The 23,934-nt window shown below is 43.2% G+C and overlaps 1 long non-coding RNA gene across 1 annotated transcript in view; it reads left to right on the top strand.

Annotated features, from left to right (window-relative positions):
• LOC115089289 overlaps positions 1 to 19,519 on the top strand; it is a 31,144-nt gene extending 11,625 nt beyond the window's left edge. Inside the window, exon 3 of the long non-coding RNA XR_003856042.1 lies at positions 19,441 to 19,519. This is a non-coding gene — a long non-coding RNA (uncharacterized LOC115089289). The remainder of the gene's footprint in view (positions 1 to 19,440) is intronic.
• Positions 19,520 to 23,934: the final 4,415 nt, after the last annotated feature.

Genomic DNA, 23,934 nt, shown 5'->3' with positions numbered 1-23,934 from the left:
CTGTCATGGGCGCATATTTAGTGGCCGCTGCATATCCAATTAACTCTCATTTATCCAACTAAATAGCATTGAACATGCTTTGAATATTAACCTCCAAGCTGCTTATCCCAGAGATAAGCAGTGGATTTCTGCAACTCCACTTTAATAATGATTTATGGACTTTTCCTCCAGGAAATGCAGCTACACTAATAGCTTTCACCACATCCTCTGGCAATGAATTCCAGAGCTTAATTAAGAGTTGAGTAAAAAAATATATTCTCTTATTACTTTTAAATGTGTCACCTAATAACTTCATTGTGTGTCCCCTAGTCTTTATTCATTTTGAAAGAGTAAACATTTACTCGTTCCATTCCACTCATTATTTTATAAATCTCTATCGTATCTTCCCTCCAGGGGTGGATTGACCTATCGGGGGATCGGGCTTCCCCCGGTGGGCCGGTCACTCCTGTCACGTGATTTTTTTTTTTTTTTAATTATAAAGTTTCCAGGCTTCCAGCCAAAGTATTAGGGGGCGCCGCGAGCAGTGGTATCCCGAGGGGAGCCAATGCCCCCGGGCGCAGGGAGGCTCATGCGGCCGCCAGTGACACGCATGTAGCAGGCAGATTGGCAGGGCCGTGGTGGAGCTCATGTTACCACGGCCCGAAGAAAAAGATCGCGTTTAAACACGCTGATGTTCCTCCTCCTTCCTGTCCGCGCGGTCCCGGAAGTAAACGTTGCTGGAGCCACGTGGGCAGGAAGGAGGAGAAGCATCAGCACGTGCAGAAGAGGAGCAGAACTTGCGCTTACGGGCCACCGCGAATCATCTCAGCGGCCGGAGAAGAGGAAGAGGCCCGGTAGCAGGGCCGCTGCGGCCAGAGAAGAGGAAGAGGCCCGGTAGCAGGGCCGCTGCAGAGCCCAACCTGCGGCGACCCGTGAAGAGGAGGCACAGAGGTGAGAGAGAGGCTGAGGGTCTGTAGAGTGTGTATGTGTGCTTGCATGAGATGAGTTGAGAGACTGTGTGGGAGTGAGAATCTGAATGTTTGCAGAGACAGCATGTAAGAGCCTCTATGTGTATGAGAGAGACAGCATGTGACAGGGAGAGCCTGTGCTTGAGCAAGACAGCACGTGGGAGTGAGAGAGAGCCTGTATGTGTGTGTGTGTGAGAGAGACAGCATGTGCCAGTGAGAGACTGTGTGTATGAATGATTGTATGAGAGAGAGCATGTGACAGTGAGAGCCTGTGTGTGTGTGAGAGAGAGAAATGCATGTGAGAATGAGAACCTGACTGTGTGTTTGAGGGAAGAAGATGGAGAGAAAAAAAGATAATATAAAAGGAATTGAAAAAAAAAAAAAAGAAAGGGAAGGTGGAAAAAAAAAAGCCTGTGACCAACTAATTTGAAAACTAAGATCAGCCAGCAAAGGTAAAATAAAAAAATAAATTACTTTTTAGTGATTGGCACATGTAATCTTTGGGAATGTGCAAGAATAGCACTTTCTCTATGCAGATCTCACGATGTACGAGATCAGCATGGAGAAAGTGGAAGCTCACGGGGCCTGCACAGAGGAGGCAGCAGAATGGGCTTCAGTGTCAGTAGCAGCAATCTGCGCCTCCCCAATAGCCATGCGGTAGCAGTGACAGTGGCAGCAGAGGAATGAGAGAGGTTCTGAGGTTGCTGGCAAAAGAAAGAGAGGGGGATCTGCCTTTAGTGTGTGCATGTGTATGAATGGGAGTCTGCCTGGGGGTGTGTGTGTGTGAATGCATGGGTGCCTGCCTGGGGGTCTGTGTGTGTGAATGCATGGGTGCCTGCCTGGGGGTGTGTGTGTGAGAATGAATGTGTGCATGCCTGGGGGGTGGGGAGGGAGTGTGAGAAAATGAATGGGAGCCTGCCTGGGGGTGTGTGTGTGTGTGTGTGTGTGAGCCAGTGAGTGTGAGAGCATGAGTGTGTATGAGAAAATCCAAGGGAGTAAGAGTTTGTGTGTGTGTGGAGGGGGAGAGAGTGTCTTAGAGCCTGTCAGTGAGAGCGAGAGGTTATGGTGGATATAAGAGCATGAATGTGTATGTATGTGTGAGAGAGAATGGACATGTGAGTATGTGTGAGAGAGAGAGGATAACCTCCTAATCCTTGACAATATCAGGGTGACTGGAAATCAAGAGCTCCCACAGAAGGGGACAGCAGGGGCTTTTTAAAATCCTTATTAGTTTTAATTATTGAATGTTATTTGATATATGTACTGTTTTGAAATATTTTATTAGTGTTTGGGATATTGTAAAAAATGTATATGATTTTAATTAATAGAAATTCTATTTATCAGTAGTTTTAAAATATTTTTTTATTATGGTTTTACTATTATAACTGATGCTTTGTTTCTTGATTTTATTTGTTTTATGAGGAATGGTGGTTCTATTTTTCTATTGTTAATACACGGAGTCTGGCTTCTTGGGGTTTCCATTTCAGTTTTTGTCATTTGTACTCCTTCATTTTGTATTCTGTATTTGGTGAGAGTTTGTGTTCTGCATGCAAAGACTGAGATGAAGCATTCTTTTAGCATGTGTTTTCTCTGTAGGGATCTGTGTAGTAGCTTGGCCTGTTCTGTTTTCCTGATAGGAGGTGTATTGATATTTTAGATTCTGGTGTAATATTTGTGGTATTCTTTTTCATAGGTGGGGTTGTTATTCTTTGAGTGTTAGCAAATAGTACTGTGATACGGGAGGACCATACCGAAATATAGGGGTGTGTACATATATATGTAAATTATATTGTATATGTAATTGGTTACCCATGGGCCAGTATGGAGAAAAATCCCCCTGGCTACTATTTTCCCTCATCTCTTCTCCAAGCTGAAGAGTCCTAACCTCTTTAGCCTTTCCTCAGAATGGAATCGTTCCATCCTGCTTATTATTCTGGTTTCTCTTCTCTGTACCATTTCTAATTCTGCTATATATTTTTTGAGCTGTGGTGACCAGAAATGAACACAATACTCAAGATGAGGTCACACCATGGAACGATACAGGGGCATTATGATATTCTCTGTTTTATTCTCCATTCCTTTCTTAATAATTCCTAGGATTCTGTTTGCTTTCTTGGCTGCTGCTGCACACTGAGCAGAAGATTTCATTGTTTATTTTCAATGATGACACCTGGATCCTTTTCCTGAATGGTGACTCCTAATATGGAACCTTGTATTGTAGCTTAAATTGGGTTATTATTCCCTAAGTGTTTCACTTTGCAATTGTCAACATTATATTTCATTTGCTATTTGCATGCCCAGTCTCCCAATTTTGCTAGGTCCTCTTGTGATTTAACAAATTTGAATAATTTTTTGACAATGGCAGATTTGATCACTTCACTCGTTGTTCCTTTTTCCAGGTCATTTATAAATATAGTAAAAAGCAGTTGTCCCAGAACAGATTCCTGGGGCCCTCCACTATTCACCCTTCTCAATTGTGAAAATTTACCATTTAGCCCTACTCTCTGTTTTCTGTCTTTTAACCAGTTCGCAATCCACAATAGGATATTGCTTCCATCCTATGACTTTTTAATTTCCTAATAGGTCTCTCGTGAGGTACTTTTGTCAAATGGTTTTTGGAAATGCAGATTCACTATAACAACAGATGGAAGGAATGTTCCAGCCTCTTCTTTCCACTACCACTACGGTGATACCTCAGACCGGAGTCCTGATTTCGTCTCTAAGGATGAACTCATTGGAACTCTTGATTAGGAGTTCTTCATTGTCTATTGCAGCAGAATCCAGTAGGTCAGAGGTGATAGACCAGGCCACTCTTCCTTGGAGTCAACCAAGTTGGTTCACTCTCTTCAGCATTGGAGTCCTGGATAAGTGAGCCAGTGCCCTTAGGTTCAGATGAAGACTCTACTGGCATACCCTCTGACCCACTGACAGATCCTCTGGATCACACCTCGCCCCCAGAAGATCTCACATATTCTAAGTTTGTGGAAAAGATGTGTGCAACACTGGGCATCCATATCTGCAGAGACAAAGCCCCCCCGTTCTGAGCTCCTTGGTCTTCTTCAGATACTGGATACTCAAGCTGAACCAGCAGCCCTTCCAGTTTGCAATATCCTCAACACTCTGCACATGAGAATGGGAGAAACCCCCATTTCAGGCACTCCTACGGCTAGAAAGCTGGATCTCAAATGCAGAGTTCAGCAAGCACTGGGTTTTGGTGTTATTCAACTGCCTCACCAATCGTAGTGGTTGAGTCTGTTATGAAAAAGATGAAGAAAACATGAATTTACTCACATGCTCCTCTAGGAAAGGACCACAAACTTCTAAATAACTTTGGCAAGAAAGGTTTTCAAACCACAATGCTCTCTCCTTGCATATCTATCCACCAATTCTACATGATGCAGTATATTTCCACTGCAAGGCAACTACTATCCCCAACCACTTCTGGTTGTGGAGGAGGGCATCCACCACCTACTCCAATCCATCTATGAATACTTTGATTCTATTTCATGTACTTCCTCAGCTTCTATTGGAGTTAGATGCATGGCATGGTTTTGAGTAAGCAGCATCTGCAAAGATATTGACGACAAGCTGGCGGACTTTCCCTGCTTGGAGGACAATCTTTTCAGTGAAAAGCTCCAGGAGACAATCGCCCAGATAAAGGACCAGATTGTGGCAGTGATATCTCTTTCAGTGGCTCCTGAATAGTCCTCCATGTTGAGATATCACTTCTACCCATACAAATGATAATATTTCCAGAGGCAGCCTTACTGGTCTTTTCAACAGTACTGTCTGCCACCCCTTCTGGCCCAGTGTCAACAGCCACGTCTGGCCATGCCTCGACAAAGAGAATGCTGTCAGCTAAAAACCACAAACCAGGCCCAATCCAAACTAGGGTCTAGTTTTTGATCCCTCCAAACAATTTGTTCCCCTCTCTTCCAGTAATGGAAAGAATCCAACATTTCGTGGAGGTGTAGCATTATTTCCCCACAACCCCTGGGTCCTCCAAATTGTGCAGTCTAGGTATCAGCTGCATTTCTCCTGACCACCATCCCTTACACATTGTTCAGTGTTCCATCTGGATCTGTCTCATCAACTTCATCAAGAGGTTTAGTTGCTTCTTCAACAACAAGCAATATAGCATATGTTGAGATGTTGAGATTAGCTCTATTTCTAGGCCAATATTTCTTTATCTCAAGAAAACAGAGAGACTGCGGCCCATTCTGGTTTTGAGATGTCTGAACAAACATAATCTGGGAGAAATACATAATGAAGTTCATCAGCATGATTCTCTCTTACATTACAAATGTATGTGTGCACTGGATTTAAAGAATGCATATGTTCACATCCTATCCACCCTTTTCACTGGTGCTAACCACACTTCCAGGTTGCTTCTTTGCATTACCATTATAAAGTACACCCTTTGGGCCTGTCATTAACCCCAAGAGTCTTTATAAAATACCTTATGGTAGTGGCGGCTCATCTGTGTCGCTAGGGAATACAAGTCTTTCTATACCTGGGCAGTTGGCTAATCAAAGTGAAATCACGAGAGGAAGTGCTTCACTCCCTGTGCACAATGATATGTCTTCTCCACTGCTTAGGTTTTCTAGTCAACTTCGAGAAGTCAAGCCCACTCATAGACTTGCTGCAGGAAAGAGCATGGTTGCCTCCCAACCAAGAAACCACCATGACATTGCTCATTTGCAAGCTACTGTCCTCTCCACATTCAACAGCCAGAAGGCTCCTCTTGGTCCTTGGTGATATGGCAGTGGCTGCCCATGTGGTTCTGCTGACCCATCTTTATATCCGCTAGCTCCAGTAGGGCATACATTCCCAGTGGGATCAACTAACTCAATTGCTTTTGTTTCCAGTACAAATAACATCGACAATGAAATGGGAGCTGCAGTGGTGGCTGTGTCTGAATTCTCCAAGAAGGAGCCTCTCTTTGCTCACTTCTCCATCAAGTGCTATTGGCGATGGATGCTTCTATCAAAGGGTGGAGAGTCCACACTGGGACCATTTGAACACAGGGCATCTAGTCTCTTAACGAGAGCCATTGTCAAATTAATCTAGTGGAGTTGAGAGCAATCGGGCACACTCTCAGTATTCATGCATCTCCTTCAGGGAAAGAGCATCCAGATTCAAAACGACAACCAAGTTGCCATGTTTTATGTCAACAAGCAAGGAGGAACGAGATCATGGCCAGTCTTCCAGGAAGCTCTAAAAATCTGGAATTGGGCAAAAAGGAATCGAGCTGTTCTATAGGCCATCTATTTGCCAGGCATCTCCAACATGATGGCAGATTGACTCAGCAGAGTTTTTCAACCACATGCATGGATTCTGCAGCAATTGGTACATAAGAACATAAGAAATTGCCATATTGGGTCAGACCACGGGTCCATCAAGCCCAACATCCCGTTTCCAACAGTGGCCAATCCAGGCTACAAGTACCTGGCAAGAACCCAAACACTAAGTAGATCCCATGCTACTGATGCCAGTAATAGCAGTGGGTATTCTCTAAGATAACTGCTATTAATCAAGTTAACGGACTTCTCCTCCATGAACATATCCAAATCTTTTTTAAACCCTGCTACACTAACTGCACTAACCACATCTTCTGGCAACAAATTCCAGAGCTTAATTGTGTGTGGCCAACAAACTGTTCAGTTTATGGGGGCTGCCATCTGTGGACCTATATGCATCATAACAGAACAGAAAACTAAATCAAGTTTGCTCGATTCTGCCAAGCAATCACAGATTAGCTCAAGAAGCTTTACTCCTTGATTTGGGGACAAAGCCTTATATATACTTTCCCTCTGTTACTGCTCATTGCCAGAATAGTGCAAAGGTTTTTTTCAGGACCATATCAGCTGATCCTCCTAACTGTTCTTTGGCTCAGCAGATCTGGTATGCATATTTTGTACAACTTTCTAGCAGGCCTCCCAGATATCTTCGAACAGATCCTGTGCTGTTAATTCAGGAAGACAGGGCATTGTAATAACCAAAACCTTTCAGCCCTCAACCTCACAGCTTGGATGTTGAGTGCTCAGTGCTTGCAGATCTTCACTTACCTACAGAGATTGTGGACATACTAGTCTCATCTGAAAAGCCTTCAACTACAAGAAATTATGCCTTTAGATGGAGTAGGTACTCCAAATGTGTCAACAAAACCCTTTGGACACATTTTCTTGTGAACCCAAACATTTGCTGAAATACTTGCTCCACCTTTTCAATGTAGGTCTCGCCACTTCTTTGATGCAAGTGCATCTCAGAGCTGTAGTGTCTTACCGATCTCTACTTATCCGCTGATGTCTCATTTCATGAAGGGTCTATGGCATGTCAACCCCCAGTACAAAAAACACCTGTTCCATGGAATCTGAATGTGGTCCTTTCCCAATTATTGAAGCCTCTCTTTTGAGCCATTAGAATCAGCTTCGTTAAAATACTTGATGTGGAAAGTGATGTTCCTCTTTGCAATGAGTTCAGCTAGAAGAGTCAGCGAACTTCAGGCTCTTGTCCACTATCCTCTATACATGTAGTTCTCCGAACCCAGCTGAAGTTTCTGCTAAACATAGTCTCAGTTTTCAATATCATTCATACTACTTGCCTTTCTTCCAAGGCCCCCTGTGCATGAAGGTGAAAGAGCCCTCCATACTGTAGACTGCAAAAAGGCCTTAGCCAATTACAAGTAGCAAATTCAGCCACATTGTCAAATCTCCTGTTTGCCTCATACGACCCCCAACAGGCTAGGGGTAGAATTTACTAAACGTTCTTTTTTTAACTGGCTGGCCGAGAGTATTTGCTTCTGCTACACCTTAGCAGGACTGCAAGTCACAGACTCTGTGAAGGCCGTCAGGTGAGAGCCTTGGTTCCTTCTCTTACTCATCTTCGAGAAGTACCCATCAAGGATATCTGCAAAGCTGCAACTTGATCCTCAGTTTATTCTTTTTTTTTTTCTTTTCTTTGCAATATTTATTGTCTGTTTATACTAATAAAATTATCATGCTAAGCGGAGCACAAAATTAACATTAAAACTATCAAACATCAGACATAACTGAAATACATACTTTACAAAACAACACTTCACCACATAAAAGCATGTTAAAATGCTATCTATTTATTGCACCTGCCCAAAAATCTCCCTAAAAAGGCAAACCTTAAGCATTTTTCTAAACAATTTTATATCCTGCAGTTGCCTTAACTTTATGGATAAGTCATCCATAATTTTGCTCCCACAGTGGATAAGGCTCACTTATCCTGTAACCAAGCCCTATCCACTGATGGTATTTCTAGTAAACACTGATCTGAGGAATGTAAATTTCTGGACAGACCACAAGACCTAAACAAATTCTTTAAATACTGCAAACTATTGAGTTCTAATGCTTTAAATAATAAAACCAAAACCTTAAATTTCAATCTCTTAGCAATTGCCAACCAATGTAAACATTTTAACTGGGGAATAATATGTTCAAAATGAGCTGTTCTTATACTATCAAACAGAATTTTGCAATAATTTGCAAATGATTTTTTGGCAAACCAATATATATAGAATAGTCTACTTAGTCAAAATAAAAGCTTGCACTATAGCTCTAAAATCAGGTGGATCTAAAAACCATCGCAAATGATGAAGCATTTTTAATTTAAAGTAGCCCTTCGAGAGTATAGATTTCAATGAACTGTCAAAAAAGACCCCTAAGTTTCTAACTTGCTCCACAAATAAAAATCTTTCCCCATTTATTACCACATTGTTCAGAGGATCCAGTCTTGATTTTCTTGACACCCATAATGCCTTAGTGATAGAAAAATGTAAAATCATCGCATTAAGATCCATCCAGTTTTTCACAGCTAAAAGAGATTCCGAAATCTGTAATAGGGATGTACTGCATCTCCACTGACTTGAAAATACAATTGTACATTGTCAGCATAGCATTTAAAAATATTTTGAAAGAATCCAGTAAAACACATAATGAGCTAAGAAAAATATTAAAAAGGATAGGAGAAAGGAATGAACCTTGAGGTTCCGCCACTGGGGTTTTAAACCATTATGATTTTGTAGATTCAATAGTTACCTGATGCTGATAAGAATGTAAAAGATTCAAACCATAAAATAACCCTTTCCCCAATGTGTTACGTGCCCCGCCCACGGCCATCCCGCTCAAGGACCTGCTCACCTTCATGGTTCCATAGCGGGTCCCGGGATGACCTCCCTCGAGGTAGTTGTCAGTCCTGCCAGGTCCTGGTGTCCCACGGCGGCGGTCGCCGGGCCTTCCACTGCGCGCCAGGCCTCACGCCGAGGCTTGGCGTCCTCGGCCATGTTAGCCACGCTCATACGCGTGCGCAGACTGCCCGTACTCATGTAGGGCCAAGGGCGGGTCCTAGCTCCGTGGCGCGTCCTAATTGATCCCTCGATATAAGGAAGTTCCTGACTCTGCTTCCTTGCCTTGGCAATCGGGTCGGTTTGTTCTAAGATTGCCTCTGTGCTTGTACCTATTCCTGCTTGTTCCTAGTCTCGCTCCAGGATCCTTCTGACCCAGTTCTGTTCCTGACTTGTTCCTGTGTCCTGCTTGTTCCTGTGTTCGTCTGTCAGTCTACCCAGGTAGTACCCTCGGACTGTCTTACTGGTCCTGACCTCAGCTTGCTCTTGACTTGCCTGCCTGCCACCTGCCTCAAAGACAATAGCTTGTTCCTGACCTGCCTGCCGCCTGCCTCAAGACCTCAGCCTGCCTTTGACCTCGTCTGAACTCCGGTAACTGACCCCTGCTTTGCTGACCATTCCTCGGACTGACCTCTGGATCTTGACCTTTGCCTGCCTGACCTTGTCTCCAAATTCTGGCTCTTCCTCGCCTTGTCATCATCAACTCTGATCTGGTTCTCCTTGCCCCATCCAGCAGCCACCTTTGAACCCGATCTCTCTCCCCCTGTCTCCGTGGGCACGCCGGACTTTCATTCTCTTAGGAGACCCTGCGAGGCCCACCTAAGTCCAAGCGGCCCGGGTCCCTATGGGCTCCTCCCGGGGGGACCTCGGGCTTCCAGTGGTGAAGCTCTTCCTAGCCTCTGTCTCCTCCAGTGCTCCGCCCCCTGAGGGCAGTTACCTCCTGTTCCCTTTCAGGAAGCATTACATCTCTGCCCCAGGACAAGGGTCCACCCCCGAGCGCAACAGAATGCAGGTCAGATTTATAAAACATCACCACTCCACCACCTTTCCTATCTGGCCTACATTTGAGTAGAATCTTGTAGTCACTTGGCCAATAAAGCTGTAAAAGAGGAATATATGTGTCTTCGTGCCATGTTTCTGAAACAAGGAAAACAATCACATTGATTATCCATCAGTGATTGATGTACTATGTCTGTCTTAATTTTGATGGAACATATATTAATGTAATCTCTCTCTCTCTCTCTCTCTCTCTCTTTATATATATACATCTACATCCGTTCATATCCCAATATTTTTGTTGGCAACAAAGGCATTCACTTAGGTACAATAAAAACCTAGGTCTATCCACAAAATGATTAATACCATGATTCCCCAAAGGATTATATTGTCCCCTCTCCACCATTACCAAAATACCTTGTTCTGACATAGCCATATTTATCAAACTAAGCAATCCTAGAATAAATTCAGACATTAGTCCAGGAGAAAGGACAGGCAAAGGGACATGACCCTTTGATGTGGCTGTTTGTCGGTGGCCCATTTTAATCATATTACTGTCTTGATAACCTCTGAACGACTGACAACAAATTTGGACAAGCAGTTTTGCGAAATCTGTTCTTGCTATAATCTACCTTCCACGATGGAAGCTGGGTTGCTAACTAAGTAAATGCTTTGCTGCAACTCTTGACTTGGGACTTCTCACATGTAATGGCTAATTCAGCTTGCTTATTGATGAAAATAGTAAGTTTGCATACTGTACATGTGTTTTCCATAGATAGCAGAATGAATTAGCCATGGAATGCCTGCCCGCCTCCTTAGAGAGTCAACAACATAGGTAGAATTCGCTCTGATATAGACTGAAGTGGCTTACAAGGCAATGCCCATGCGGGGACCTCTGCATATGCTTAGTAGAGCTCAAAGCTCTACAGCTTTGAGAGATAATTCTGTTCAATGTCGACGGATGATGTCACCCACATGTAATGGCTAATTCATCATGCAATCTACGGAAAACACTGTTTATGGTAAGCCAACTTGCTTTCACTCTTTCTTCTATGAAACATTTTAATTGGGTCCTTTTGGCCATATAATCACTATTTATAATTTATAAAGCAGCACAGCTTCTTGATGTCAATATGCAATTGTAACAAATTGCTAAAAAAAAATGGATTTTTTAAAAACAAAAAATCCTATAACGTTAGCATTGGACACATTTTAAGAAAAAATATCTTTCTAGCATATTTCTTTTAATTCTTTTTTTTTTTTTTGACACGGCAATTTCTTCATGTTTCTTTGTGTTTCCAGCTGAATCAGAATCAGGGCTAGAAACTGGCGCACTGAGCCTTTATTTGCAACCACCTAGAAATTTTTACCTCCTAACTTGTTTAGTTCTGTCATTGCAGTGACTATCCTGGGCCACAGGCACCAGGGCTCTTTCTGGAACCTTACAATCATTGGCCCTGAATCAGGCACTAGAAGTCACCCTATGCAGGTCTATGAAGGTTACTTCAATCTTCTTATAAGCCTGATATGAGGGTTGTAACCATGGCCGCTCAGTATAGGATATTCCAGCCTTCCCTGAGAATTGATCTAGCCATACTGTTGATCTCTGCACATGGTAGGAAAGTGTCTAAGTCATTGACATATGTAAGAGTCCTGGAGGATTATTTTGAGGACTGGTGTTTAGGCAGAGGAATGCAACCCAAGCGAGCCTTGATTCCGTCCATTTTGGACTTTCTGCAGTAGGGTTTGAATAACGGCATAGTCCTCAATTTTCTGAAGGTGCAAGTAACCTGTTTCAGAAGATGTTTGTGGGGGCAAATCCTTGTCTGCCTATCCAGATGTTTTACGGTTCCTTCAAGGCGTTAACATATTCACCCTCTAGTAAGAGAGCTTGTTCTGTTAGGGTGCTTTGAAAATGTTTTTCCCATGACGCTATTATTACAGCACTGTGAATGTACACTGAATAAACTAGAATCATTGAAGGTTGCTGACAAGCTGAAATGTTATCATGTAGGTCAAAGGTCAAAAAGTTATGAACTTGGTCTTAAGTTTCATTTCTCTCCTCTGGGCTCAATTTACAAGAAATCACTTGACTTACAAGAATCTCAGTCTTATTAAAATATACATGAGAATTGTAATGCCATCCTATTAAAAGGATGTTATGTTAATGTCTACCAATTAGAACAATGTTATGAAAACAAACAAATGTAGTCATTGGTGTAGAAATTAGAGATGTGAACTCTATATAATTCCTTGTATCAGTGAATGATCTTTGAGAGAACTGATCCTGTTCTACTGTATGGTGAGCTAATATTGCTTTCTCAGTAAGATATGTACAAACATAGAAACATGATGGCAGAAAAAGACTGTATGGCCCATCCAGTCTGCCTATCCGTCCAACTAATTTAGCATTATAATTCTCATCACTTCCTTAGAGATCACCTGTATTTATCCCATGCTTTCTTGAATTCAGATACTCTTTTTGTCTCCACAACTTCCACTGGGAGGCTGTTCCACACTTTCACCACACTCTCTGTAAAGAAATATTTCCTAAGATTACTCCTGAGTCTATCTTCTTTTACCCTCTTCCCAGCACCCCCTCATTCTAGAACCTCCTTTCCATTGAAAAAAGTTCATGTTCTGTGCATGGAAACCTTTCAGATATTTGAATGTCTCTTATCATATCTCCCCTTTCCTTGTTAAGTCTATCCTCATAAGCTTTAGAACGAAGACCACTGACCATTTTAGTACCCACCCTCTGGACCTACTCCATCCTGTTTATATCCTTTTGAAGGTCTACAGTATTCCAAGTGAGGTCTCACCAGGGACCTATACAAGGGCAATATGACCTCTCTTTGTCTGCTGACCATTCCTCTCCCTATGCAGCCAAGCATCTTTCTGGCTTTTACCATCGCTTTATCCACTTTTTTGGCCACTTTAAGATCATGAGATACAATTATCCCCAGATCCTCTCTTCTGTTGTGCTTAGAAGAATTTCACCTCCAATACTGTACCTTTCCCTTGGGTTTTTGCATCCTAAATGCATTACTCTGCATTTTTTAGCTTTAAATCTTAGCCAGACTATAGACCATTTCTCGAGCTTTGCTAGATCCCTCCTTATGTTTTCCACTCCTTCCTGATTGTCCATCCTGTTACAGATTTTAGTGTCATTGGCAAAAAAACAAACCTTTCCCAAAAACTCTCCCATTACGTAGTTCACAAAAATGTTGAAAAGCTCTGAGACACACTACATAGAAACATAGAAATGACGGCAGAAGAAGACCAAATGGTCCATCCAGTCTGCCCAGCAAGCTTTCACACTTTTTTTTTCATACTTTTCTGTTACTCTTGTCCCTTTAAATACATTTTTTGGTTCTATTTCCCTTCCACCCCCTCCTCAGAGAAAACTTCATTTACCATTACCCTTTGTCGCCTTCCACTCAGCCAATTTCTAACTCAGTCAATCACTCTAGGATCCATACTGAGGGCTCACAATTTATTTATAAGTCTTCAGTGCTGAACCATATCAAAGGCCTTGCTGAAATCCACACTACGTGTAGTGCTCTCCCTTGATTCATCTCTCTGGTCACCCAATCAAAGAAATTGATCAGATTTGTCTGACACAATTTATCTCTGGTAAAACCATTCTGCCTTGGATCTTGCAATCCATTGGATTCCAAAAATTGCACCATCCTCTGGTTTAGCAGCAATTCTATGAGTTTGCTCACCACAGAGGTCAGACTGACTGGCCTATTGTTCCCAGCCTCTTCCATACTTTCATTTTTATGAATAGGAACCACATCTGCCCTTGTCCAGTCCTCCGGACCTACTCCAAACTCTAAAGAAGCATTGAAAAGGTCACCAGCGGAGCTGCCAGGACATCTCGAAGTATCCTTAGTACCCTTGGATGTATTCCATCTGATCCCATCGCCTTATCTACCTTAAGTTTGGTTAGCTGCTCATGAACATGCTGTTCTGAAAATCGATTGAAGCTTACCTCACTTCCAGTCTTATTTGTGTTTGTTTTATTTGGTCCTGCTCCAGGCCTTTCCATAGTGAACACCAAACAGAAATATTTGTTAAGCAATTTTGCTTTTTCCTCATCAGCCTCTACATATTCCTCCCCTTCACCTCAGATTCTCACAGTGCCACATTTGCACTTCCTTCTGTCACTAACATATCTAATAAAGAGTCTTGTCCCCCTGTTTTACTGTATTTGCTATTTTTTCTTCTATTTGAATTTTCACATTCCAGACTACTTTTCCAGCTTTGCTTAAATTTTCCAAATATTGTCACCTGTCTTTCTCTTTCCATGATCTTTTGTACTTTATGAGCACTCCTTTACTCCCTTACTGTTCAGCTAGTTCTTTAGAAAACCTTGTCTCTTTTTCCTTTATTTACATTCTTGACAAAAAAGATTAGTTGCCCTTTTAGTTTTGCCCAAAAGGAGATATCATAAGGGCAACTAATCTTTTTGTTTGGAATGTAAATTAAAAACAAATTGTCTCCACAAGCTGCTGGCTCTAAGTGTTTATTCAACCACAACAATTCCTGCCTGCGATCTGAATTTGAGGTCTTGAGGTCCTGAACCAGTAGCTGTTTGAGCCAATGAGGAAGACCTTAACAAGCATCTCTCTCTTAAGTCAGTATTTTTGGTGGCAATTTGTTCTGCCAAATGTATTTCAGAGTGCAAGCGTTGACATGTAGGAAATCTTTCTTGAGTTCTTTGGATTGAGGCAGTGTATATCCTAGTGGTGCCTTCCTTCCTTCTCAAAGTGGTTTCAGTTTTTCCTCTCAATTAAGTAGTTTGCCCACCTTCCAAAAGGAATTATCTGGATGTCAAAAGTATTTTACTCTGGATTTTTGAAGGTGACTAATAATTTCAGGAAGTCAGATCATCTTTTTGTCCTTGTAAAGGCGTGTGTATTAGGACCTCCTGAAAAGACCAGGACCAGCATTTAGCCTGATCCACGGCCCAGAAGGGAATTCTGGTCCTAGGACATTTCCCTTAGGGGAATAAGAGAGTAAACTCAGGAGGGAACAGGCAGGCCCTGGGGACAAGGAGAAGGCAGCTTCTACAAGACTGACCTATTGCTGTAACTTTAGATTTAAAGAACTGCTGAGGTAAGCAGACCTTCTACCTGTTTTGGTTATGCTATAAATAATAAAGCTGATTCTGTGGAGAAACAGCCAGCGTCCAGACTATTCTGTCCTCGTCCACCCTTATAAAGGCAAAAACTACTTGCACGTTATCACAGTTCTTTTCAGTGATCCCAGGAGGGGTGACACGGTTTTGAAAGCCTAAATAGCTCAGTTGATTAAAGAGACTATGGGTGCAGCCCTTTGTAGATTGAGGTCTTCTCCCTAAGAGGTTGAGGGCTCCCCAAGCCTCATTGCTGGGCATGCCAGAGAATTATGTGGTTAGCAGGTATCGCCTCAGCTCTTGGACTATCCTGGAATTATATGAGGAAATCCGAGGGGATCGGGATCCGGTCACAGAAAGGCCCCACGCTGTGCTGAGCCTCACAAAACTATTGGCTACCCTGCATTTCATGGCAAATGGCTCCTTCCAAAAGACAGTAGGTATCGTGGGGGGAATGTCCCAAACTATGTTTTCCCGCCGACTGGACCAGGTCATAACAGCTGTCTCTGACCGCATTAATCACTACATAGCATTTTTTGGGACAGACAGGACTTGATGGACTTAAACAGAGGCTTTTATGCCTTTGCAAACTTTCACAATGTTCTGGGAACTATCGACTGCACTCACTTAGCCATCATCCCACCCCATGAAAGGGAGAAGATCTTCCACAACAGAAAGCTCTTCCACTCCATCAACATGTAAGTGGTCTGTGATGCTCGAATGAGCATCCTCGACGTAGTGGCCAGGTACCTGGGAACCGTGCACGATTCCTTTATACTTAAGCAGTCAGGCCTGTGTGAAAATTTTGAGGATGTTCTCTATGGTGATGGTTGGTTCATAGGTAAGAGAGATGCTTCTTCTGTATTCCTTCTCTGGCTATGTGTTTGTGGCAAATGGCACGGACATGGGCCGAGGGGGGTAGGGGGGGCTGTGGGGGATGTAACAGCATCGCTGATATGACAAGTGGCTTGTACACTAAAGTCTGCAGGCCATTGTCCCAGGGCCTGCCTTTTTCTCCTCATGCTTCAGAAGCCTGCTAAACTTGAGAGGGTAAACAATGCACTTGCCACAAAGCTGGGTACTATATATTTTCTACGTGTTCACTTTCAAAAGTGACCTGTTCATACCCTCCCGTTTGGAACAGTTGAAATCTAACTAGTTAATCACAAGCTTGAAGTGTCCACACGACTGGTACTGCCAAATCACGTGTGGCCTGTTAGTGATGGGTCAGCCAGGATGTTGGACGCAGTTTGTCTAGACAATCACACAGCTAAACCAGAAGAAATGGCCTGCGCCTATTCCCTGTGTCAAGGCTCACAAATTAGTATCTCTGGAGGACATACTGCAGAGCAGGTGTGGCAGCTCTTATCTATTGTTCAAGGTTGATTGGCTGCTATGAATGAGTAGCCTTAGCTTGGTTGTAAGGACCTGGCACACATTTGTTGGAATCCCCAGATGCGATTTAGTAGTCCGGAAGATCTGAACTACATTTGGCTACTGCTATCCTGGACATATACTGTCCCAGAACAATGTGGCATGCACGTAGGGTACAGAAATGGGCTTTTAAGGCTCAGGCTAAGCTACAGGCTAGCTTTTACTGTCTTATAGCATGTTGCGGTTTGCCAGCCAGATCTGCAAGTGACTGTGCTGTGATTGATGCCCTAAATCTGTCTTTGCCGCAGGAGATTCTGGGTATGGTTGCAGGACCTGGCTTCTCACCCCCGTTGCCATTCCCAACACGCTAGCGGAGGCGAAGTACAGTGAGACCTTATGTTCTACCTGCTGTATCATAGAACGCACCTTCAGAGTTCTCAAAAGTAGATTTTGCTGTTTGGACAAAATGGGTGGAGCTTTAATGTATGCCCCACCCAAAGTAGGAGATATAGTGCTGCTCTGCTGTGTCTTCCATAATCTTGCTCTATGCCATGGACTACCAATGGAGATATTTCCGGATCTACTCCTGGATCTCCCGTGTACACCCGCACAAGCCGAGGACACCATGCTGAGTGGTAGCCAACTTCGGCAAAACCTTATGCAACGCTACTTTGCTTGTTAGGCATCACCTACCCCATTCCCTTTCAGGAAAGGGAGGCCAGTAGAGTATTTGCTGTTGCCCTCCTCTCTTATCATCTTTCTTTCACTCACTGCTCCTCTGTCTGGGTCAGTGTGTAACAGAAAACAAATATGCCTACTTAGGATTCCTCTTGACAATGGAGCAGTAGACTGTATTTGAAAAACAGTAGTCAAATAAAGATAACATCAAGTACATGTGGCTGGCATTATGTTTTTTGCATGATAGTGAGACTAAAAGAGGCATAAGAGCATAAGAAATTGCCATACTGGGTCAGACCAAGGGTCCATCAAGCCCAGCATCCTGTTTCCAACAGTGGCCAATCCAGGCTACAAGTACCTGGCAAGTATCCAAACACTAAGTAGATCCCATGCTACTGATGCCAGTAATAGCAGTGGCTATTCCCTAAGTCAACTTGATTAATAGCAGTTAATGGACGTCTTCAAGAACTTATCCAACCCTTTTTTAAACCCAGCTACACTAACTGCACTAACCACATCCTATGGCAACAAATTCCGGAGCTTAGTTGTGCATTGAGTGAAAAAAGAATTTTCTCTGATTAGTCTTAAATGAGCTACTTGCTAACTTCATGGAGTACCCCCTACTCCTTCTATTATCTGAAAGAGTAAATAACTGATTCACATTTACCCATTCTAGATCTCTCATGATTTTAAAGACCTCTATTGTATCCCCCCTCAGCCATCTCTTCTCCAAGCTGAACAACCATAACCTATTTAGCCTTTCCTCATAGGAAAGCTGTTCCATCCCCTTTATCATTTTGGTTGCCCTTCTCTATACCTTCTCCAGTGTGACTATATATTTTTGAGATGCGGCGACCAGAATTTTACACAGTATTCAAGGTGTGGTCTCACCATGGAGCGATAGAGAGGCATTATGACATTTTCCGTTTTATTCACCATTCCCTTCCTAATAATTCCTAACATTCTGTTTGCTTTTTTGACTGCTGCAGCACACTGAGCAGACAATTTCAATGTATTATCCACTATGATGCCTAGATCTTTTTCCTGGGTGGTAGCTCCTAATATGGAATCTAACATCGTGTAACTACAGCATGGGTTATTTTTCCCTATATGCAATACCTTGTGCTTGTCCACATTAAATTTCATCTGCCATTTGGATGCCCAATCTTCCAGTCTTGCAAGGTCCTCCTGCAATTTATTACAATCTGCTTGTGATTTAACTACTCTGAATAATTTTGTATCATCTGCAAATTTGATTACCTCACACGTCGTATTACTTTCCAGATCATCTATAAATATATTGAAAAGTACCAGTCCAAGTACAGATCCCTGAGGCACTCCACTGTTTACCCTTTTTCATTGAGAAAATTGGGCATTTAATCCTGTTTCCTGTCTTTTAACCAGTTTGTATCCACAAAAAGACATCACCTCCTATCCCATGACTTTTTAGCACACACATTTTTACTTAGGGATTCAAACTGCCAATGTCCTTTCCAGACTCCGCCTACGCCCCACCCATTTTAGTCTTTTGCATTTGTGCACGTACCAGGAGACACGCATGTCCATGACCGAATCAAAATGCCCCCTTACAATGGTCCATATATAGAGTATCAGACTGAGCCCTATAAAGAGTCTTTCTCTCTCTCTCTGGTATTCAGGATCCTTCTGGCCCAGAATGTCCAGACTTGCACTTTATCAGGACCAGTAGTAAAGTTACGCAGGTAACAAGGCATGCATTGCCATGGTCAGCCTTGCAAAATTTGGGGGTTACGTGCATAAGTCTTGGCCCCATGCCTGCCCCTTTTCTGCCTCCTTATTCTTGATGTGCGCACAGGTATGTATGCATGTCATACATCCCGGCCCACATACACATGTATGGGGCCATTTTTGCACGAGCAATGCTTTTAAAATCTACTTGTTAGGAGGTATGCTTTATTTCTTATTTATTTATTTTTGTTTTAAATTACTTATCTTTTCACATTATTATGCATCATTTGTTATATATTACCATTTTTAATTTGAAATATTTTAAAATTTATATTAATTTAATTTTTGTCCTAGTGATTATTTCTTCTGTTTTGAGTATTTTTTATTATTGTTTATTAAAAATGTTACTACTTTGTTGATAGATTTTTATGGTTTCTTGATAGGGAATAAAGATGATCGATTATATAATCACTCCTGAAACAGACATCTTATCAAAAATTGGCCATGTTGGGTGTATTGGTTTCATCATTTTGCTAATTTTATGTTTGATTTTATTATAAATATGTTGTTATTGATATTAAATGTGTAATATTTTATCATACATTTTAAAATATGTAGTGATTCATATATTTTATTATCTATTTATCTTTTTGTGTACCACTCTTATTGGTATGTGGAAAAGCACTTATCCAATGGCAAAAATTAAAGCCCAAGTGATGGCAGACTCAGCACTGATGTTGTGTTTCAAATATCATTCTTCTTCTGGGATTGGGCATTACTACTCTGATGGACATTACCTATAGTGGAAACAAAAAAATACAATTTTATATTCTTCTAGATAGGAAAACTGAACCAAACAGAATATTTGCCTGAGTGAATTTTTCATTGGTGCAACACTGTGATATTCTGCAGTGATATTAGATAAAGTTGCTATCAGCACATATTCTGCCATTCTATTTCATCATTCAAACCATAAGGCACCACATTTTGTAAAGTATATATCCAAAACTGCTTTAATTTATTGAGCAATGCATTCCAATCTTCTCCTCTCTATGAAACCTGAATGTGGTCAATAATAGTCCATCTCAGCTGATGAAAAGAGTGTTGAGCTGTCAAGCAGTGATTGACTGTTGGAGCCTGTATCTTAGGGATCACACAACTTCTGTGTTCGATTAATCTTGTGCGAATAGCCCTTCTGGTGCAACTTACATAGATCAATGGACATGAACATTGGAAGACATAAATCACAAACTGTGATGAGCAGTCTGTCCTAAAATTACGTCTCACTCGGTAAGCATCATATATTGACAAAGATCATATGATCCACATGCAATGTGTCCCTTCGCTACTGGCAACCCTTCTTGGTGAATGAGAGACAAAACTGCTTGAATACTGTGTCGAATATATTTTGACCCCTAGAAAAAGATTTTGGTAGCTAGTCAGCAAACATTGGCATATTTTGACAATGCAAGCAATGTTTTTAATAATAGCAGCCATTTTCTGTGCCTTATTAGTATACCGTAAAATACACACTTGCTTATGTGCCACTTTATTTATTTATTTGGATGATTTATATTAAAACAAATTTTCCTGTCCATGCATATGGCTCTTTTGTATATCGATTTAATTGCTTTAATAGGATAGGCATGAGCAATGATAAGTCCCTCTAGAATCTTAGCCTGACATTTAAACTCATCTAGATCTGAACACAGGCGCCTCATACTAAATCATTGATTAGTAAGCCACATTTAAAAGGTCCAGGATGAAAACTCTTGAATTGTAAAATGTTATTATATTCAGCAGGTTGATAATGTATTGATATCTCAGTCCCCATCTCTCCTTTGGTTATTGGAATGTCTTATGGAATTCTTTCATGATGGAAATTTAGGGTAAGTTGACGTCAAGGGTGTTTTATTTATTTAAAAACTTTTCTATACCATCGTTAAGTTAGATAACCATCACAATAGTTTACATAAGAGCACAACAATGAAACATATGGGTGGTATAGATTACAAATTGGTTATGTGCCATCATAGTACAGTAACAATTCATAATTATAAACTAAGTGTGTATGTTAAGCTTGTTTCCCTGTACGTACCAGGATCAGTCCAGACAGTGGGTTATGTCCCCTGTCCAGCAGATGGAGTCAGAACAAAAACTCCAGGGGGCGGTCCTATATGACCTCATCCCCTGTGACTCTATCCTCAGTATTTTCTGACTCCAGCAGATGTGAGCAGGGGACTAGCTAGTCCCCAGCACAGGATTTAGGTTTTAGGCCTTTCCTGCTTACTTGAGGGATCAAGAATTAAAAAAAAAAAAAAAAATATATAGAAAGATATATATTCAATTTAAATTTCAGGAGTTCAGGTTTCATATTTTTGTCTGAAACCGGGAGTTAGAGGGACTTGCTGACTGACTGTATCCTGAGTCTTTCTTTCTCTCCTTATTCTCTTCTATGTGGGTAAGTTTTTATTTACTTACAGGTCATTTTTATTCTTCACCCTCTTGCCGTTTTCGGCACTGGAGGGCTACGCTGCCGTTTTAGAAATTTTTGTCAGGGTTCCTGACTAATTCTTCTCACCCCCTCCCTCCGAGTCTATCGAGACTGTACCGACCCGCGGTCCCGCGAAGCGCATTCCCCGGGGCCGCAGACCGTTGGGAGCTTTTCCACCAGCGTGTTTCTTGGGTCGGTGGGAGGGAGGGTAGGCGATTCGAGCGTCGAGGACGCGAATCGCCGGGTTTTTTCCTCCGTCTGCCGCGCCGTTGGTTTCCTGCCTCTCCAAGAGCGGGTAAATTTTTTTCTTCATGTCGCGAGCGCACAGCTGTGCGGTCTGCGGCTGTCAGGGAAGCCGCCTTAATGAGGGCAGGTGCCCGAACTGTCTCCCCGTTGGAGAAGTCAGCCCGTCGAAGGGAGAAGGCACAGGAGACCAGGCAGACAACGCTAGTTTTAGTCAGCGGCAGGCCCCGTTCCCGCAGAGCGCAGGAACGGCGGCCATTTTGTTGTCAGAGGAAGACGCTGACATTTCAGACGGGGAGGACACAGGAATTCTAATTCCGAGGCAAACAGCGGTTTTACCGTCCCTGGCCCATAAGGATGGCAAGTCTTCGGCTGGAGAGGTCCCAGGAGGCCCCCCCTGGGATTACCCGCGTTTTCACCTGAGTTTGTGGTTTTAATGCACCGGGCTTTTCTCCAAAGCTCCAACCAGGCTTTGGGTCGGGCATGGGTCCCCCTCCCGCCAAACTACCCCTTTAGATATATCTTTGGGGGGCTCTCCAGCACGGGGGGGCGGACAGCCCATTAGTTTAGCCCAGTCTACGACTAAGGCTCTCATGGCACCACCGCGGAACCCCCCGGTGCTCCCGCAGGGCGACACGTCTCAGGATCCTTCCGGGGAGATCCCGCTCTCTCGACCCAAATGGAAGGTGATGATCCCAGGGTCCTCCGCATCTTCCAGGTTGAAGAATTGGAGGGTCTCATCCCGCATATTCTTCAGGAGATGGACATTGACCCTCCTCCAGACCCAACGCCCTCGGATCCCAAGATAAGAAAGGGAGACCCTCTCTTAGCGGGACTTAGACCCCAAGCCAAGGCTTTTCCAACACATCCCAGTTTCTTACAATTGATCTCAGGTGAATGGGACAGGCCGGAAGCTTCTCTCAGAGTTAGCAGAGCTATGGAGAAGCTTTATCCTCTCCCGGTGGACTTCCTGGAACTCCTCAAGGTCCCGGCAGTGGATTCAGCGGTTTCGGCAGTTACTAAGAGTACTACCATTCCGGTAACAGGCGGCACAGCCCTTAAGGACCTGCAGGATCGGAAGTTGGAAGTCTACCTTAAGCGTATCTTTGAGGTCTCGGCGCTTGGGGTACGAGCGGCCATCTGTAGCGCTCTGGCACAGAGAGCGGGTCTCCGGTGGGTTCAACAATTACTCACCTCGCAAGATCTCCCGGATTCTGAGGCTCAACAGGCAGACAGGTTGGAGTCTGTGATGGCTTATGGGGCGGACGCCCTGTATGATCTCCTCCGGGTCCTATCTCGTTCCATGGTGGCGGCTGTCTCGGCGCGTCGCCTTTTGTGGTTACGTAACTGGTCGGCGGACTCTTCATCCAAAACGCGTCTAGGTTCGTTACCTTTCAAGGGTAAGTTCCTTTTCGGGGAGGACTTGGATCAAATTATTAAGTCACTGAATGAGAATGCGGTACATAAGCTTCCAGAAGACAGACCCCGTGCTTCTAGATCGTTCAGTTTTTCCAGAAACCGTTCTCGAAATCAGCGTCGTGCACGGACGAATAGGCAGCAGCAAGCTCCACGGACTCCCTCTTATCGTTCTCAGGGCTGGAATCGGTCCTTTCGTGGACGTCGGCCCGGAAAGGAGGCTACAGGATCTCGTTCTGCCTCGAAACCAGCTCAATGATGCCAGGATGACCCACGAACCGATCCCTCGGGTGGGAGGCCGGCTCGCTCTTTTTTACAGGGAATGGGCCTGCATTACGTCGGATCAGTGGGTCCTGGATATCCTAAGACATGGTTACGTGTTGGATTTTGTCCACGTCCCCAGAGACAGGTTCCTTTTCTCTCCTTGCGGCTCCGCTCAAAAGCAGTCGGCTGTCCGTCAAACCCTGCAGCGACTGATACTGTTGGGAGCTATAAGACGGGTATCCGCCAACGAGTTGGGTCGAGGTCATTACTCCATCTATTTCGTGGTTCCCAAGAAAGAGGGTACGTTCCGACCCATACTGGATCTCAAGTCGATCAACAAGGCGCTGCGGGTCCTCGTTTCCGTATGGAAACCCTCCGATCTGTGTTAGCGGCGGTTCATCAAGGAGAGTTCCTCGCCTCTCTGGATCTAACAGGGCATATCTCCACATCCCGATTCATCCAGATTACCAAAGATATCTCCGCTTCAAGATTCTGGGACAACATTTTCAGTTCCGGGCTC

The sequence above is a fragment of the Rhinatrema bivittatum genome, chromosome 4 (assembly GCF_901001135.1).
Source record: "Rhinatrema bivittatum chromosome 4, aRhiBiv1.1, whole genome shotgun sequence".
NCBI lineage: Eukaryota > Metazoa > Chordata > Amphibia > Gymnophiona > Rhinatrematidae > Rhinatrema > Rhinatrema bivittatum.
This window is presented reverse-complemented; position numbering and strand designations above follow the sequence as displayed.